We start from the raw sequence: 10,244 nt of genomic DNA, 5'->3' as shown, positions 1-10,244 counted from the left end.
GAAGTAATGACTTAATGTCCTGAACATTAGTGTTGGGAGGAAATCCTGTATGCTGGGTGTGGGTGTCTTCAAGTTACCAGGTGTGGAAATTTCAAATCCATCGGCCATGCTGATTTTTATAAAGAACCATCAAAACTATTGGCAGCCACCAATATTCCTCACTATATTTTATTTATAGCCTACTGTAGTTGGAGGTTTTAATAGGTGTGATATCTGGAATAATCATGCAGCTTTAACACATTTATTTTTGATTAATTACTGAAAAAATCTATTTTTAAATGACAAAATTACCCGAACATCTATTTTCTTGCATTATTTTCTAATCCGGATGAATACAATATGTACATTAGATGTATTCCTACAATCTGTAATCCAGCATTTTATTTAGCTAGTAACATTAGGTAATACAGCTTTAACAATAAAATAAATTATCAACTTAATCCAAGGCAGATAATCAAATCTGAAAAAATTGGTTCTGAATCTAGTATAAACTCAAAATGCTTTTCATGAGAGCTAACTAAGTGATTATTAAGAAACAAAAATTATCTGAAAATCTAAGTATATGTTTAACAACCTTATTGTTATGCACAAATAAGAACAGAAGGCACAATAGTGACAACAAATTTAATTATGTTTTTGGTAAAGTTTTTCTTCAAATTTACTTTAAATTTTGCATAAAACTACAAATTTGTCTAAAATATAACTTAGCACCCTATACATATGTCAAAATGACAATAAAAATCAACTTCTTTACAAATTTGAGTTTTCAAAATTTCATACATAAAAAATTAACAATGTTAATGGAAACTAAAGACATTAACCCACTATTGGCACATGCTATTTTTAATATAAAAATAAATTGCTATTAAAATCGTAGTTCAGGTTGCCTATATATAATACCATATTTAAGCGCAGTTGTATATGGCAAGTCAAATACCATGTAAAAAGAAATTATTGAAATCTTTACAGTATGAATTATAGGTCAAAACCAACTTTTCTTCAGTGCTAACTTTGATTCAAACTCCATTCAGAGCCATGTACAGAGATTATTGTCAAGGTCAAGGTCATTGTGAACTTGCATGATCGAGTTATGGCTAGTTAATCAACCAGTATAGTTTAATTAAATAAAAGGACAAAATCATAATATTTTTTATTATGCACTGAATATGTGCTATAGGGTGTATACTACCAAATCAAATCCCATAGACGACAATAGTAACATATGCGGCTAAAACTCCTACCTGCAACGTATCAACCGACATAAACGCCACGGATATAAATACTACCACCCCTTACACTTAAATTGAATCAGAAAAAAATGGGGGTCAAGCTGCTCGTTTCTGAGATAACGGGTAGCGTCTATGACTACCCTAGTTTCGCACAAAATTCGAGTACTTTTTTTTACAGGTACCCCATACATGTTTCAAGCACAAGGCTACTTGACACATTGATACTAGATGAAATAAAATTGCACATTTATTTTACCCAGATGAAACTATTATTTTTTACAACCAACACACTCACATTTATAACCAATCACAGGACTTGTGGTGTTCACTTCTCTATCAAAAGTTGGGTGCACCTCGAACTTTGACCCAGCCGGAAGTTATTTGGTATAGTACTACCTATACATCGGTGTAAACTTGCATGGAACCGATATTGTGACGCGAACCCGTAAACCACTAGCCTTAGGCACTGGTTAGAACGGGATAGGTATTTAACCTGTTAATCGGAGCAAGCTGTTGTGAAACATGCCTGAATTGCCCATGCGTTCTGATATTCGTCGGCTTGTGTGTTTAAACCGGATTTAGAGGACGCAGACCAAATTGTAATAATGTTTAAATGCACGGTCCATGTAACGTTTCACGTGAACACCTTGCGTCATTACTGATTTGACAGGGAACGAAGGAAATGTTTTATTTAGCGACGCATTCAACACATTTTGACTTACGGTTATATGGTGTCAGACATATTGTTAAGGACCACTCAGATAACCACGCAAATGGGTTACTCTTTCCGATGAGCAGCAAGGGATCTTTTACATGCACCATCCCACAGACAGGTAGCGAGAAAAAGCAAAATGGGCTCACCGACGGGGATCGATCCTAGACCGACCGCGCTTCAAGCGAGCGCTTTACCACTGGCCCATTTGACAGGGATTCTAACAGCTAATTCAATAGTCGGACGGTCCATCGTTATTTTAACTGTTTACTTTATTGATAAACGTCAACAGATGAATAGTAAAACGTTTTTTTCAACTGCAGATCTGACTGGTGCGTTTTCAATGGAGATGGGCTATCGCGTGTCTGAGGTTACTATAGCACACGGAATACAATATGTGGTTTATTGTACACCAGAATGTATCCAGTTATACAAAATCAGATAATGTTTTATTTTTTCTTCTCATCCTTTTTACAACTACAAATCTTACTGGTGCCTTTTCAATGGAGATGGGCTATCGCATGTCTGAGGTTACTATAAAATACAGAATACAAATATGTGGTTTATTGTCCACCAGAATGTATCCATTTACACAAAATCAGTTAAATGTAGTATTTTTTCTTCTCACATCCTTTTTTACAACGACAAATCTGACTGTTGCGTTTTCAACGGACTTCAGAGTATAATCCTACTCTTTACCATGATCGTCGTTTTTTAATCAGATTGTCAGATTGTGCTCTTCACCAGAACATAAATGCATTAGAGTTATATTTTTCTTGCTTTTCATATACATCAGTCTTGATTTTCATGTCTTGAAAAATGTGTTTAACAATATTTTGAGAACAAGCAGTGGCGGATCCCAGAAGAGACGTGTCTGGTGACGAGGCTGGACATGCAGTATTTAAACAACTGAAATTCATTTTGTTTGGTTCTCAGGGGAGCGTGCATCCGGACCGCCTAGCAGGTTCCAGGCCCATCAGGCATTCGATACATTCAAAAAGTTTGTTTTGTTTAACGACACCACTAGAGCACATTGATTTATTAATAATCGGCTATTGGATGTCAAACATTTGAGTAATTTTTACAGTCTTAGAGAGGAAACCCGCTACATTTTTCCATTAGTAGCAAGGGATCTATTATATGCACCTCAGACCTGATAGCAAATACCACGGGCTTTGATATACCAGTCATGGTGCAGTGGCTTGGACGACAAATAGCCAAATAGGCCCCACCGACGGGGATCGATCCTAGACCGACCGCGCATGTGGGAAGTGTTTTACCACTAGGCTACGTCCCGCCCCCTCAATACATGTGCCTATATTTACATCACCCCAGCCGTCACACTGACAGTGCCGTCCACGTTGTAACACACACCACGCGATCTGTCTGATAAACTACGATCACGACTCACTAACCGGATATACTATATTGATATGCTATTCGGCAGCAAACAGTTAATTGATTTTGGCGCCAAATAAAAGTGCTTTTAAATTATTCAGTCAAATTTTAAAAAAAAGATAAATAGTTAGGTGCACGAAAGATAATTAAACATAATATACAGTTTAATCGTCTAAATAATTTATTTATGTGTGAAAATAATGATAAAGGAACATAATCTTTGTTTATCGACATGCCTGAACGTAATGTTTTTAACATGCTCATATACCACTAAGGTTTCGAGCAGACATGCCTGACATATGATTATTGCGACATTTAGTCCGGAGTATGGGCAGGATTTAGGTCAGTCGGTTGAGTGCTCGCTCGAGGTGCTTGCGTCTTAGGATCGAATCACCTCAGTGGATCCATTCAACTGACTGGGTTTTTCTCTCTCGTTCCAACCAGTGCACCGCACTGTGGTATGTGCTTTCCTGTCTGGGAAAGTGCATATAAGAGATCCCTTTCTGCATTAGGAAAAATGTAGCGGGTTTTCTCTAATGACTACGTGCCAGACTTACCAAACATTTGACATTAGTAGCCGACGATTAATTAATCAATGTGCTCTAGTGGTGTCGTTAAACAAAACAAACACACAAACATTGATCTGCGTTGGTCTGCGTCAGTTGAAGACCTGCTACATATTTTGCAGCAACCTGTTTGTTTTTAGTGTACATGGAAACACTGCAGGGCCCCGTTCCACGAAGCGATCTTAGCCCTAAGATTACCTTAAGCGCATAGCTTACCGTATGCACTTAAGTTGATCTTAGGGCTAAGATCGCTTCGTGGAACGGGGCCCAGGTGAATAAGCTGCATCGCACTCAATGGAACAATCTTGCGTCTGCTCCAGTATACAACACATTATTTGTTATTGACTCTGTATGACTGCATTCCACCATGACGAGACGCACTGTCTACGTACACTGACATTGCTTACAGTTATGAAAGAACTCTTTTAAAACGTAACATATTAGTCAGCGAGCTCTACACAAAGCAACATTATCCTTTCGCCTCCGTCTACAAGAGGACGGACACTCTCCCAAGTCGGGTTTGACAGCACGAAACTTGTTCTAATCAACATCACCATGGTCGACATGGTGTGTAAAGTCAGTGTATGTGAGACACCCATCTCGACAAAGGGCAAAATTCAAGGCTGATTTTGTAGTTTGCCCGCTTTTCTTAAAGGGACATTTCCTGACGTTTTAGACTATTAGAACGTTTCCGAGATTAAACTTACATATTAAAGTGACTATCCCGAGTTTGCAGTAATTGAAAAAGGTTTGCGACAAACAGACGTTTTGGCGACTGAAATTACATATAAAAAAAAGGTTTATATTACCAGTGTCTGTATATCCAATGTATTTGCGGTCGTATAGGTAGTACTAAACCAAATAACTTCCGGCTGGGTCAAAGTTCGAGGTGCACCCAACTTTTGATAGAGACGTGAACACCACAAGTCCTGTGATTGGTTATAAATGTGAGTGTGTTGGTTGTAAAAAAAATTAGTTTCCTCTGGGCTAAAAATGTATGCAATTTTATTTCATCTAGTACCACTGTGTCAAGTAGTCTTGTGCTTGGAACATGTATGGGGTACCTGTAAAAAAAAGTACTCAAATTTTGTGCGGAACTAGGGTAGTAATAGACGCTACCCGTTATCTCAGAAATGAGCATCTTGACATCCACGTTTTTGTGATTCACTTTAAGGGTGAGGGGAGGTAGTATTTATATCCGTGGCATTTATGTCGATTGATACGTTGCAGGTAGAAGTTTTAGCCACATATGTTACTATTGTCGTCTATGGGATTTGATTTGGTAGTATACACCCTATACTGATATTTGTAGCACTCATTTTTTTCATTTTAAAGAGAAAGACCCTAGGTTGTAAACACTAAGGCATATTTTTCACTATCAGAGCTGTTTATGATCACTGAAATCAAACATTACTTATACTGTATTGTTTAGATTATCCATTTGCGTACAACCGAAGTGTTTCTGCTTATCCTGGTGTTTCTAATACCACAAAATGCATTTTTCATATTTTTAAAAACGCACGTGAGTTTGAGAAGTAATGATTATGGAGTCGTGTTTTAGTCTATTTTTAAGGGTATTTCAACATCACAGATTCTTGTTTCACTCTGTTGTATCCAAATGTGTTACAGGTTTATAGATTAGTGTGTTTTATACCCAAACCTAAATTGGTTAAAAGCACACTATCTGTATGTACATTAAAACAACTGTAGTTTTAGTATTTTATAAGTATCAAACCCTAAACATATGGCAAACTGTCATATGTATATGCCTGTTAATATTTACATGCTAGTGAGTAATGTCAGTGAAACTGTAAAATTACACGTCGATCATTTTAATGAACAGATAAAAGCTGTAAATATTAAAACCGAAATAGACGGCAGATCAGTAATGAATTTCACATCAAAACACTGTCTATTAATACAGCATATAATTTGAGTGTTTTATTTAAATAAATATTAAGATTGTTATTTAGATTTTAAAATATGAATAATAATAAATATCATCAAATCTATGGAAAAACAGATGAAGTTTGTACCACCTTATCTTGGAGGTAGTATTTAAACATCTTGCAGCAATGTGTAGACTCTACATTTATAGAAATAACTGATGAAAGTGTTCTTTTTTATCATTTGCTTTATAAGATACATTTAACTGTGCGAATGTCAGCTATTTAAAAAAAATTAATATGATGTCCTTATGCTTCCACACTTGAAAATATAAATAACGTGAAAAAATAGAGTTGCCATTTTTCATTCAGTGAGCCGTCATATCGGCCAATTCTCAGGATCTCTTTTGACCTTGTTAGTCCATTTACGAATTTAGAAAGTATTTTTAATTAATTAATAATAATAAATTTGCCAGTCAGTTTTAATATTAATGCTGCAACCAAAAGCTGGTATACCGCGATATTTCAACTCGATACGAATCGCGCTACAGTTTTGCATATCGCGATTTTTATACGTTGTTGTTTCCAAGTTATAATAAGTTTTACCAGAATTAAGCTGATATCTTTGAATAAGCCTCTCATTTTCTAGTGAATTTAAGAAAATAGCATCCCCTTCCCAGTAAAAATAAATAACTACACGTACTATACACAGCGCATCCAGAAATAGTAGCCATGCTGATTTCTGTAAAGAAAGGCATGGACTAAATGATTTAGCATATCCGCTGTAGCTAATAAACAAAGTTTCATAAAATATTTATTCCTTCTGCTTTCATTTGAATATATAAATATAAATAATATCAAATATATATCGCAATACAGTTTTGACCATTCTGAGCACTTTATTGAATACAGAGTAATATAATCATTAAGAATCATGATCCAACGAAGTTCCAAGCTACTGTGTATTATTATTATTTTTAATTATTGTCATAAACGTGTGTGTGAGAGAGAAAACAAAATCTGCAAGTTTGTACTATGCCCTATAGAAGTCGTTTGGTGTATCACAGTTCAGTAGAAAATATGAGAATCAATAAATTAAAGTTTGCCTCTCAAGAAAAGCGGCAAGACTTTGGTATCAAATTAATACAGTATTTTTCGATCATAGGTTTAAGCGTTGTTCTTGTTTTCGGTTACTGCACTTCTTTTAATTAAAAAGGTAGATTATCTACCCTTATTCATAGTCACATATTGAATAGATTCTCTTTTAACATACTGGTTGACACAATTCCACAATACTTTATTGTGTAGAAGCTGCCATCCCTGCTATTGGTAATGCTTCACAATATTATTTTAGTAACATCTATTATTATTCCAAAAGATAGGAATTTAGAAGTATTATTTGAAATGTGGAAACTGGTACAGCGAAGTTCGCTTACTGCTTATGAAAACTATCCAGCAGGTTTATCATTCCTGTCAGTAGTTAATTATTCACTGCTGTCTAACCTCCTTAGGTCACCAGTGCAAAGACAATCAATCACACATTTCACATTAGCCTTTGTTTATGTACAGACTCGCCGGTCTTAGCTTATATCTTGTATCAACAGTACTTGGAACATCTTGCACTGATCAGACTCCTTCAGCATCACTGTTGCACATCTCATTAAAATACAGTCTCGACAGAAGAATGTAAAGCAAATTTTCCTTGGTGATAAAATAATACATCGAGATTGTCATCTCGTCCATACATACATTTGAACAGGTGTCTTTTAACCAAAAAGACATTTCACGAACAAGATTAAGGGTACATTGCCAGTGTTTTCAACATTCTTTCCTCTTGTAGGAACAGGTCATAGGATCACACTCAGTTAGGATATATTGAGAAGAGATGGCAACCATGCTATACTTTGCTTCATACTGACATATCTACGGTCTAGCTATGGCCCAGATTGCAGACATAGTATTCAGAGTTTGCATAATAGTATAACTGCTATAGCCAACACATTGGAGTACGGTATATAATTATGTGAATCACCGTTGAGCTGGAGTAGGCGAAGACTCTGAGCTGGCTTGAGGTAGGGGCCGTATCTAACACACTCGGCAGAACACATGCTTGTGATGATTTGGTTGTATGTTTAGTGCCAGTCAATGGACCCATTCTCTGCTTGGGTTTCCCGTAAGGATCAATGGCATACGACTGGTATATCAAACACCATGGTTAGTGCTACGTTATCTATGGGAGAGTGCATATTATGAAATATCCTTTGCTGCTAAAGGAAAATACAGCGGGTTTCCATCAGGATTAAAATAATGTCCGAATTTTTAAATATTTGACATTAACCAATAATCAATAAATCAATGTGTTCCAGTGGTGTCATTAAATAAAACAAAGTATAAGTGAACTGGCTAGCGGCTCGATGTGTAGACATGAGTACCAGCTAGCATCGCAGGACGAGAGAGGGACTGCATTGTAGAAAGACCAGCCACTGGTGCAAGTGGTTGTCGTCTCCCTGTGCTGATCCTGGTTACGTCTTCCTCCTAGGGCATTTCTTAGGCTGTGGACTCTCTCTTCATAAACTAATAAAAATACCGTGGCTGTGGATTCAGTTTGAATCACACAAAATATCTTACCAAACGAGTATTAACCTCCCTAAGGCCACATTGTAACTGGACTTTCTCGAAATATATAATCAAACTGGATGAATTCAAATACCAAGTTTAATTTACTCGAAAAATGCATTCCTCACTTGCATTTCCTTTTGGTTTATGGCTTGATGCCTGTACTTCTGGTTGCGTAAAATTTGGGGTGGGGGTGGGGTGGGGGGGGGGGGGGGGGGGTGGTAGACTGACAATGGGCGGGCCACATAGTTGTTCACAATCTTCCTGGTACATGTATTTATAACGTCTATGAATCCATGCATCAGAACGCATAGCATCTGTTGAACTGATTTTTTGTTTCTTTTCTTTACGTTTAATTTGATTTTCGTGCATATGTCCAATTAATGTTCAAGCACGCTATCCTGGGCACTTACTTCAGTTATCTGGGCTCTATGTCCAGGTCAGTGGGTTAATGGTTAATTGTTTGCCATTATTAGAATGCATTTAATGAGCTACAGTAACAAGAGGTTTTGTAGGGAAGAACATAATCAATTTTGTTTTATATAATTATTAATTGTTTTGTTTTTTTGCTACAAAAATATTGCATAGTATATGTATAAATGTAGCCATAATTTTTGTTTGCAAAATGTTTGGCAAAGCAGACCACCCAATTCTATCACAAGAAGGCCTATTCAAACAAATAAAACACAAAATAAAAGTGTGTTAGGTGAAGTCAGGTTCAACCCATTTTTGAGAGCTTTGAGACCTGTGGATCCCGGACTAGTTGGTCGGAAACATCCTAGAGTGGAAGCAGACTCAGATATATTTCTTCTTAGAACATTTCCATATCCCACATGTTTTTGGTTGTCCTGTTGTTTGAGGGATGGCATGCAATAGGTTGTTGGATGTCAGTGGTCTCTAACTGTCGCCATTTCAAACAGTGCCAAACAACTCGTACATCAAAGGCAATTGTGTGTACCTGCCATCATTTGAAAAGTCCATATAAAAGATCCATTACAGCCTTTTCAGTAAGAATAACCTATGTGGTGACAACAGCCCCTTTTCTATCGATCGACTAAATGTCGAATTATTATTATTAGTAGTAAAAAATGTTTAAAAGAAAAGATTTATTGCCCCCAGACTATAGGCAGTGAACAGATTGGGGAGCCGTGGTCACTGCCTTACAAAGTACATATTTAAACAATAGTATCTAAACAAAATATGATATTTAAATATGTTAATGCTTTCTATGATATTTATAAGACGGAAAGGGCGAGAGAGAGAGAGAGAGAGAGAGAGAGAGAGAGAGAGAGAGAGAGAGAGAGAGAGAGAGAGAGAGAGAGAGAGAGAGAGAGAGAGAGAGAGAGAGAGAGAGAGAGGGGTGTGTGTGTGTGTGCAACAGCAGTAGATAAGTGTAAAGATAAATAAACAAATAAATTAACAATATTAGATGTATGTTATGAAGTTTTTGGTTTATTATTTACATAAAAAAATCTGTTTCGACATACCAGTATTACAATAATTAAGATGAAAATTTTGAATGTAATTCTAATAATTAAGAAATAGCTATTATTTATCTTTAGTTCTGAGATTTAAGATCTCACGACATCTACGACTGTTTATTTGCTAGTCTGAGACCTCTTACAACTCGATTCTCGGGAGTTAGGGAAATTACAATGCAACCGTCGAGTTGACCAACTCCGTCCTGACAGTTGATAGTTAGACATTAGCATTGGAAGGTAAATAATCGTAATTCAAAATTTGCAGAGGTAAATAACATCATTTTATTTCTTTCGTTTCTTTCTTTCTTTCCTAATGTTTTTACCAGTTCAAACTCGATTTTATCTCACAATAATTT

This window comes from Gigantopelta aegis, chromosome 8 (genome assembly GCF_016097555.1).
Source record: "Gigantopelta aegis isolate Gae_Host chromosome 8, Gae_host_genome, whole genome shotgun sequence".
Classification (NCBI taxonomy): Eukaryota; Metazoa; Mollusca; class Gastropoda; order Neomphalida; family Peltospiridae; genus Gigantopelta; species Gigantopelta aegis.
The sequence above is the reverse complement of the archived record's forward strand: the minus strand, read 5'-3'. Positions refer to the sequence as shown.